The 9,757-nt window shown below is 38.4% G+C and overlaps 1 protein-coding gene across 1 annotated transcript in view; it reads right to left on the bottom strand.

The window, feature by feature from the left end:
- LOC108748320 (RNA-binding protein Musashi homolog 2-like) overlaps positions 1 to 9,757 on the bottom strand; it is a 91,752-nt gene that overhangs the window by 81,717 nt on the left and 278 nt on the right. The window contains 1 exon segment of the mRNA XM_018486379.1: positions 8,031 to 8,203. The gene's annotated coding sequence lies outside the window, so the exon portion shown is untranslated.

Raw genomic sequence — 9,757 nt, 5'->3', positions numbered from 1 at the left:
GATCAATTCTTACAATAACGTTTACGTAATTATAAAATGGACTTTACAGTAACGGCGTTACAAGAAATGCATTACCGAAAGTCTGTTGCTTGAGATCTTCGAAAACTTTTGCACTTAAATAAAAGGAGATGAATGTATATATTCCGGCGTTGAAGATAGAGAATGCCTTCCATTTAGTGATACAAGTCAACACAATATATCGTTCTGTCTTTGTTACTCATAGGATGCAAAGATAGAACATTTGTATCGACTTGCGTTACTAAATGGAAGGTATCCAGAGAGAGCGAAGATGCCAAGTGCAAAAAGTACAAGCGACACCGAACAGAACTCAATTTTATTTAAAACAATGGAAATTTAGAGAATGAAAAAGTTACGCGCGCGGTGGATATCTTTACAGCTTCATACAAAGTTATACGTTCAATCGTAAATGTCTTTCAAAAAAATTTCGCGCACGTTTCTGCCAGCTATAAATAACGATCGTCGTTAGAAATCCATTTTACGATTGCATTGCAACGATTTTTCTTTTCTATGAAACGCAAAACACTCGCGATACGTTATCGAACAGACAGCAAAATAGAAAAGTTTTCGTACAACTGCGAGAGAGAGAGAGAGAGAGATCTCTATCAGACAATCTTTATGAAATTTTCATCGATGCGTCATAAATCAGTACAAAATCCGTATTTGAAAGTTTTTACATGTCGAGAAAATTCTCTCCCTTTTAGTCTCTCACTTCCATCATGGGGCATTTCTATCGCCATCCGTCGACGGGAATCGACGGATTTGCAGATCTCGAGAAGTTCGCTAGATCGCTCATTGCTCTAAATTGGCGTGGCGAGTATATTTGGATTTAATCTCCATGCTGTTTGAACGAATGAAGTGCTGCCGCGGTGATCCCGTAGGGGCGATCCATCATAGGCGTCGCGAAAGTCAACGACAAACGTTCGGCACGATCGTATACCGTGCCAGAATCGCTGTGGTCGTCGCCGTCACGTGGGCGAACCAGAATGGGCACGGTTTCTCATTGGTCATGGTCCACGTACCGCTTGGCTCGATTAAAACGTCGCTCGCGGTCGAAGAGACACGCTCTCTCTCGCCCAAGCTTCCTCTTTCCTCCTTAACTTCCCTTCCCTATCTTTTTTTTCTAATATATTAATCTCTACTCAGTTGTGACGTATATTTCGCAATTTTAATGCTATATCAAGTAATTGATATACATTTAATTAAAATAATTAATTAATTCGTGGTATCTGAACTACTTTTAGGTTCTAATATTGATTCACAAGAATTACTTGATATTATCCAAGAGTTGTTCAGATGTCTCGAAATTAATCGTTTAGTTTAATTAAATAATATTATTTTAAAACCATTATGTTTTTAGTGCATGAAGGGAACGATTTCACTAAAGTAAAAATTTCTTTTGATACAAATCTGAAAATAATATTGGACCATTAAAATAATTATGTAGAACATTTAAGCAACGGCAATACTGTAAAAAGCTGCGTAATTATTTTCATGGCCGAACAAATTATTTTAAGGTCTGTATCCAACTAAATTTTTAGATATTTTATTTTGGGAAAAAAATCCTTTTTTCCGTATAATAATAGATTTAGGAAATCTCCCGTAATCTTTCGATTTCGGAGACCAAAGAGATACATGGAGAGAACGATTTTGCTGAAGATAAGAAAATTTTAACTAGCTACAGAATCTGAAAATAATTTTCGTTGGACCAAAATAATTAAATAGGAAACGCAAATATGATGATTGATGAGCACCAAAATTATTTTCAGATCTACATCTAGCAAAATATTTCAGCGATTTTTCAATCCTTCGCGTAACCACATCTAAATATGCGTATGCGAGAATGCATAATTTTCACGAAGATTTGATGATAATTTATAAATAAAATCTGAGATAAGATACAGTTTGTGTAAGCGTGGATTTCGAGGCTAACCGAGAGACCGCGAGAATTACCGTGTAATACGTAATTTTAGAAAATGTGAAAAGCCGCAGGAACTTTAATGGATTTCCCGGGTGCGCGCACTTTCGCCTACCGTTTTATCTCCGCAAATTGGGTTAGTCTCCTTGGCCGGCCGCGTTCTCCCGAGTCCCACCTGTCGTCTTCGCGACACCGTTTGCTGCTGTAATGAAACGGACATAACTTGACGAGAAGGAGACCGGACGATAGAATAGCGGCGGGCTACACGGTCTGTAATTCGACGTGGTCCCTTGCCGTGGGGACTAAACCGAAGTCTGTTAAAGGTGAGCGATTGAAACGGTTTAACGAACTTAAATAAATGAACGAGGAAGAGAACTTCACCAGGAGAGAATTCACCAAGAGAGAATTCCTCCTCTATCTGTCTTGTTAGTAATTAACGCAATGTATGCGTCGAGAAAACCTGGATCTCTCTGGTGAATTTTATAGAATTCGAAACACCGATAGTCTTTTTCTTATCTGACGTCGATTCGCTCGTAGAAACTCACGAAATTAATCGACCTCGTAACGAATTCGACAGAGCGATAAATTTGACAAACGTTAGACGATCTTCCTTACTCTCGAAGGAAAAGTGTGAGATACGAAGCGATACTCGCTAAGTAATTGCCTGCGGTAATGAAGCCTGAACTTATGAAATGTTACACGAGAAGTAAAACGCGTAAATGGAGATAAATAAGAAATTGATAAAGCCGAGAATGCCGTAAATTTCTCGCGTCTCAGCGACACCTACGTCGTCGTATCGTGCATGAAATGGTAGCTCTTAGCCTAAACGCGGATAATAATTATTAAACGAGCGATATTTTACACATGACGAGGAAAGGCATCAGCTATCGATCGTACTCGCATCTCCCTTTTATCGGAATGCCTCCCGGACGGTAAAATGATACCACCGAATATACATCCCCGCGATTTACGCTCGGATTAAATTCTCCGTTTATGAATACGTTTCTCGAGTTCTCATTTCAGTTGCATAAAGAAATTGGAACAGATTTATCGCTGCGAAGTATCGTAAAGCCGTGGACGCGAGGAGCTGCTGGAGAAAAAAATTTGGCACAAATCTGGACGTTTAAATGCCAGGTCCAACTGGAACCCGCACTTTTGAATGTGCGCCAAACCCTCTCGACCGATGTACACGCGTGTGCTGCATAATTTCGACAGATTTGAAAAAAAAAAAAAAAACGTCACTCTGCTAACGATACTTCTTCTGCAGTTCACCCGCATAAAGAAAAGTACAGGTTTGCCTTGCCGGTTAATTTAATTTAAACCTGGTTTCAGCTTCATCGGTTCGCGGAATCTTTCTGTTCGGTGTCAAGACGAGGCGGCAACGAAACTCCGTTTACAAAGTAGGAAAACAAGAAGACAGGAACCGATGATGTAATATTGACACTTTGTAACCTCGTTTCATTTACGTTCAATCACGACAGAGAGAGAGAGAGAGAGAGAGAGAGAGAGAGAGAGAGAGAGAGAGAGAGATATGTAACCCGACGAGCAAAAGAAGCGGTGAGACCGCGGGGGAGGAGGGGGGAGGAAGGGAAGGGAACTCGTCCTCTTTTAAGCGACGAAAAAAAAAATCGTCGTTGCGTCGGCCATTGTCGGTACTCATTGCGGAACAATCGCGATAATGAGAAAGCCACGCAGTCGAAGACTGTTTCGCTCCCGCCCTCCTCTCTTTTTTTCTTCCCCTCCGCGATTCCACTCTTTTTCACTCGAGAATCCACCTGTAGTCGGCAGACACCGACTAGCTCTCTCGCGCTGCTTTTGTCTTCGAACCGACAACAACTTCCATCGTGCGAGTCATTGGAAACTGCAAGAAACTAACTACCGCGTATTACCGCAGCGTACGTTTATAAACAGACGTAAAAACGTATAATTGATAACGTGGGATACTTTATTTTAGCACAATGACATGGTCGGGAATGTTTTCCTTGCCAAATATTAACAAAATTGCAGAATGCGAAATGTCCTAAAAATTAGAAATGTTTATATGGCAACGGATAACATATATACGATAGAATAAATAAATGAAAAGCAGACTTTCAAAATGCGAATTTTCTCCGAAGTTTGTAATTTTCAGAAAACGAGAAAGAAAGAAATGACGCACTTTACAGAAAATAACAATATATCAATAAGTAGAATGTAAAATATTGAACAAAATTGCTTAACAATTGCTAAAAATGTTAAACAAATACATTTTGTTTGTTTCTAGTTAAAAAACGTAATGCACTTCGAAATGTCTATGTTTTTCAGCATATAAATTAACGATGAAAAAATGCTTTCTGAACATCTCAAAGTAGCTTATAATACAAGTCGTTCAACACTGAACACTACGCCATCTCTATCTAAAAAAATGAAATTTTAGACAAAACAGCTTGTCAACAATTTTGAAAGTCTGCTCCTCAAATATTGATTTTAACTTATGCCTACACAAGAAAAAATAATTTCGCTGAAAATTTAATTTTTAATATTCAATACAGATCTGAAGATAATTTTATTGAATCATCAAAATAATTATGCTAACAGTCATCTCTCGACTAGTTCAACTGAAAATCTTCTGCTGAAGACCAAGAATTAGTATCAAGTCGCCAAAATTGAAACTTTACTTTCGTGCGATCTCTAAAAGAAAGAAAGAATTCAGATTTGGTCTCTCTCTGTCTCTCTCTGTCTCTCTCTCTCTCTCTCTCTCTCTCTCTCTCTCTCTCTCTCTCTCTCTCTGCCAGAAATTACCACAGTCTTACCGGAGATAAGACCGCTACCATAAAAATTATTAAATTCTACACTGTAATGCGTTTTGTAGTGAATTCTCTAAAAAAGAAAAGATTATCAGATCTGACTTTCCTGCCGGAGATATTTTTCCAAAAATCAACGTGCGGACTTACAAAAAGACTATTAAAATTTTGAACAAATTTTTTCTGTATGCGGGAGAGTCAGAGATTTGGTAAAAAAATCAGAGATTTAGTTAAAAACCCAAAGTCTCCGGTCGAAAACCGGAGAGATAATACTCAAGCTGGTTGTTGGAAAGATAAAATTTTTTGTAGCATTATCATCATTTTACATATTTATTTTGATGATCCAACAAAATCATATTCAAAATTTGTATACAGCTTTTTATATACTTTAGTATACATCAAATTGTTCTTCCCGTATAATAATAATTTTTGAAAATTTTACACTGAGAAACCCATTTAGTTGAATCAATTAATTTCTTATTTGGGCAAACAAATTCTTGGTTAATGCAATAAAATAATTTAATTGAAGCAAAATTTGATTATTGTAACATTTTATTTTTGTTCCTAATAAACAACTTTATCACATAGCAATGTTTGTCAGAAACCATTAAAATGTTATAATAACCAAATGCTTTGTCAATCAAGAATTTATTTGTCCAAATCCAAACAAGAAAATAATTTTTCAATATTATAATCCAAATAAGAAAATAATTGATTCAACTAAACGGGTTTCTTAGTGTACATGTCATTTTTACATTTTTTGAACCACATCAATTAACTAACTCGGAACGGAGTTTTAAAAATTGAAAATTTAATATTACATTGTTAATTATAATCAATTTAATATCACTGATGCCGATAAACATCTTATAAAGTGGATTAAGATAAAGATATAAAGAATTCAAAAGCTTGATAATGTATAGGGGTTTTCGTACAATGACAATTACAAAGACAAACACATTAATCGTACGCAGCAATATGAGAAATAAATGCGATTTTGTCAACGTGTCACGCGTGCGATTTATTGCAGGATTTCAACGTAATCGTTTCGCCTATCAACGACAATGTCTGAAGTGATTTGTCGTTCCGCATAACAAACCGTAAACTTGGACATTCGATTCGTACGGTTTTATAGTATGTGCGGTAAAACCGAAACGGTAAACCCAACAACGCTGAAACTGAAACTGGCAATTGCCTTAGCAACGTTTTGACGCTGCGAAATTGTGTGGATTTGATCTTTTTCGCATATACATATAAATAACATTCTGAAGATCTTCGGATCTTCATCGGCAATGTAAAATTTTCTTCGTCTATATAACCTTTATGTTGTTCTAAACTGGATAAAATTTCTTAGACACTTGTGGAAGCTTTAACGAATTTTTACTATCACAGAATTTCAATTTTATTAATTTTTTACAGATTTAAATTTACGAATCAGAAATTTATCAACTAAAAAATCAATCGTGCCTTTAAATCCATCATTATCGACGAGAGAGTAAAAATCTTTGAAAAAAATCACGGTTTATTACTCTTTAGAAGTCAAAAGAAAAGATTCATCTTTTAACGAAGATAAATATTTAATAATGGAACAGCAAACGAAAGTGTAAGAAAGCAAATTTACGCGCGATTGACGTCGAGTAAATATCATTCTCGGACTCTCGCGCATCATTGAATAACTAAAACAAATAAAATTTCAGAACGTGAAGGAAAAGCTCTCTCCAAACCATCGAAGCGTATTAAACGATCTTCTCGGGTGGCGCTAAAGCGAGAGAAACAAAAGTTCGGATATGTTTAAATTCGCGCATTAATCCTTTCAGCAAAAACTGAACTAACGACGACGTCCACACACACATCAGTTACATCGACAACCGTAATCGCGATTCAGCGTGCGTTTTCTTCTCCCTTGGAAAACGTTAGGAATTTAGAAAACGTGCGAATGACATTCGATTCGCGTTTCGAGTTCCCTCGGAACTCGACCTTTTCGCGAGGAAGCCCTCTCAATGTGCGCCTCTCAACCGCTTTGCGAAATACTCTTGAATACTCTTCTTATCCCACTTGACGTTCCGCCAGAAATACACGCGCCGCGCCGTCGTCGCACGCGCGAATGCGGCGAGCGAGCAACGAGAGATGGAGCGTGCACGACAGGATCCATCGAAATTCCTATGTGATAGCATTGGGATTATCCCTTTGCCGCCCGATCGATCGCGTTTGCTAAAATTTCGACTTTCAGTAAATAATTGAATGCAAAAGTATTCGGGCAGTTACTGATCGTAACTCGAGCACGAGGAATTTCTTCCTTCGTTTCTCACTTTCTTGAACCTTGGAACGTGAAAAGTGGCGAAGTGTTCGCCTTAGCGTACACCTCAGTTCAGACAGAAAGATAAGGAATCTTCATGTTCGTGTTTGGTCTTGACGGTGACAGCTAGTAGTAGCAAGGATGGAAAATCGCTCCGCGCGATAGTACCGAGAAGCAAAAGAGACGAGAGAGACGCGGAGAAAGCGCGTTCATGTCGACGTGATGGTACGGATTTAGACAACATCTGGTCCAGTCTGTTTCGCCGGTTCGGCGGGCAAAGCACCACCGATTGGATTCGAAATAACTATCATCTCGTCTTCATGTATCTCGCGATTTCTCCGGACTGTGTACCAATCCAATAAGACGTGTCTTGATTGCAACAGACAACGCAATCCTCTTAATTGAAAACGCAGAACGCATCGCTTTCCAAGATGCACTCTAAAAAAAAAAAAAAAATCGGAGTAGATGTAATATCGTGCGGTGTTTGTATAAGCCTCCCCGTATTGATGTTAGTATAGTTTAGTTAACACCCAACCTGGTGTGGATTTGTAACCCCTGGTGTCTACATCAACACCCTCGTGTGTGTGTGTGTGTGTGTGTGCGGTTTTAAAACCCATAGATATGAAATCTATCTACATCGTGTGTGCTGATGTCAATATTAATACCAATAGAGCAAAAATTTATATAGATACACAGGATGGTGTATTAAAATCCACAAAAATGTTTTTCAGTTACTGTAGCTCTCCGCGAAAAGTTCGTAATAAAGTTTTTAAATTCCTCGCATCTCGTTGCTCGTCGCAAAAATACGTCGTGCGTTCTAGCTTTCAAATAAAAACTATGCGGCTGTTTATGGTAAGTGTGCACGTTTGTTGCGTTCGCTTAAACGCCTCGTTATGAAACGCGCAAGGCGGTAATGTGTCGTAATGAAAATGCAGACTTAAATTCTCCTCACGAAAATCCATATGCGCGCGCAGAGTACAGGGGGGAGTATTGTGTACTTATATTATGTACCTACATGGAGGCACGATGTTAGGACAACGCGATCGGTGGCGATTCTCGAAGCGTCGGGATGCATCAGCACTATCGGGATTGCACCCGGGTTACTACGATCTCTCTGTGTGTGCTGTACACACTGCATGCTTCTCCCTCAGTTATGTGGACTGGTATCCGCGATTGTTGTGTGCATTCCTGGGAAATCACACGCTTCCCTTTATCTCTCTCTCTCTCTCTCTCTCATTTCATCTCCCTCTCCCCCTCTACATCGACTCCCCTAAGTTTTATATTTTGCTTCATTTTTCTAGCTTGTCGCCAACGGCGATTAACGATCTACATAATCGTTGCACGTGCAAACTTCGTTAACCTATATCGACACGTGGCTGTTTCAATGATGATAACAAAAAACGAGACTTCGCACGTCACGGCGAGATGAAAATTTGTAAAGCGTTCTGTGTGGATATATACAGGATGTTTCTTCAATTAGTAGTGCAACCGCAAAGTGATTATACATGAAAAAATAAGCGTGAAACGTAAAATAAAACTCTTTCATATAAGGCTTTATTTTCGGGCAATATTTTTAACAATTTATCAAGCAATAAAATTCATAAATTTCCTGTTTTATTGCGCATTCTCGATTACCCAATACAATAAATACAAACACGAACAGAAATAGTGGTCTGTTATAAGTCGAGATACCCGGCGAATATTTTCAAGAAAATCAAATTTCCCGAAAACAAAAACATCATATAAAGAAATTTTAATCTACATTTTAAATTTATTTTTTTTTTTTGGTGTATAATCACCCCCTTCCTAATTATATCTATTTATGAAACATCCTGTATTGTCTGGCTCGGAAAGCTGATTATATCTCTTCATAATTTACGCCTATTATGAAAATATATTTTGCGATAAACTGAAAGCCAAGAGCGCTAATAAAAAAATACACGCGTTTAACCCTTAAATTCGAAATTCAATCGTATACGTTGAGTGTTTTTAACATCGCTGACTTTACACAATGTAACATTAATTATATACATAGAGAAAATGATTAGAATATTTGAATTATTTCAAATCAATAGTTATACTTGATTTCAATGTATTAACAACAATAGTGCTTGAAATATAAAGCAAGATATAAAGTAAGGTGTAACAGTCTCGACTTAAGCAAGGCAACAGTCTTTATTTAAAGTTTCAAAATACAAGCAGAAGAAGAGATAAAGACACTGATGACTGGCGTACTACAATTCTTGGCATCCTCGATGTGAAAATTCGCACCGGAGAGAAGTGTTTAAGGGTTAAACGTGTACAGTGTCGCGACTCGTGGCGTGGCGTCGCACCCGCGTCTGCCAGAACGTTTCGTGTGTCTGCCCAACGGGTTATCGATTTTGGCTCACGCACGTATACCAAATCTTCCGATATCCCTCCCGATATATTCCCTCCCGGTTGAAAAAGGACCGGGAACGGCTCCGTGAGAATCCATCGTCGCGGCTTGCGGTTTAAATCATTCTGATATCGCAGTACTTTCGCGAAAAAACTTGAATACTCGTGAAACCACCGCCGGCGGCGACGAGATATAACGTGGAGCGTTGCATGCACACGAGAGAAAATCAAGGATCCGCGAGAGAGAACGTTATCTGCGCGAATTAAATTCACTCGACTACTTTTTCCACCCTGCACGATCGCAAGGTGACAACGGTAGAGAGAGAGAGAGAGAGAGAGAGAGAGAGAGAGAGAGAGAGAGAGAGA

Source organism: Trachymyrmex septentrionalis, unplaced genomic scaffold, assembly GCF_001594115.1.
Source record: "Trachymyrmex septentrionalis isolate Tsep2-gDNA-1 unplaced genomic scaffold, Tsep1.0 scaffold22, whole genome shotgun sequence".
NCBI classification, from domain to species: domain Eukaryota; kingdom Metazoa; phylum Arthropoda; class Insecta; order Hymenoptera; family Formicidae; genus Trachymyrmex; species Trachymyrmex septentrionalis.
Note: the sequence above shows the minus strand (reverse complement) of the source record. Positions and strands in the feature narration are given on the sequence as shown.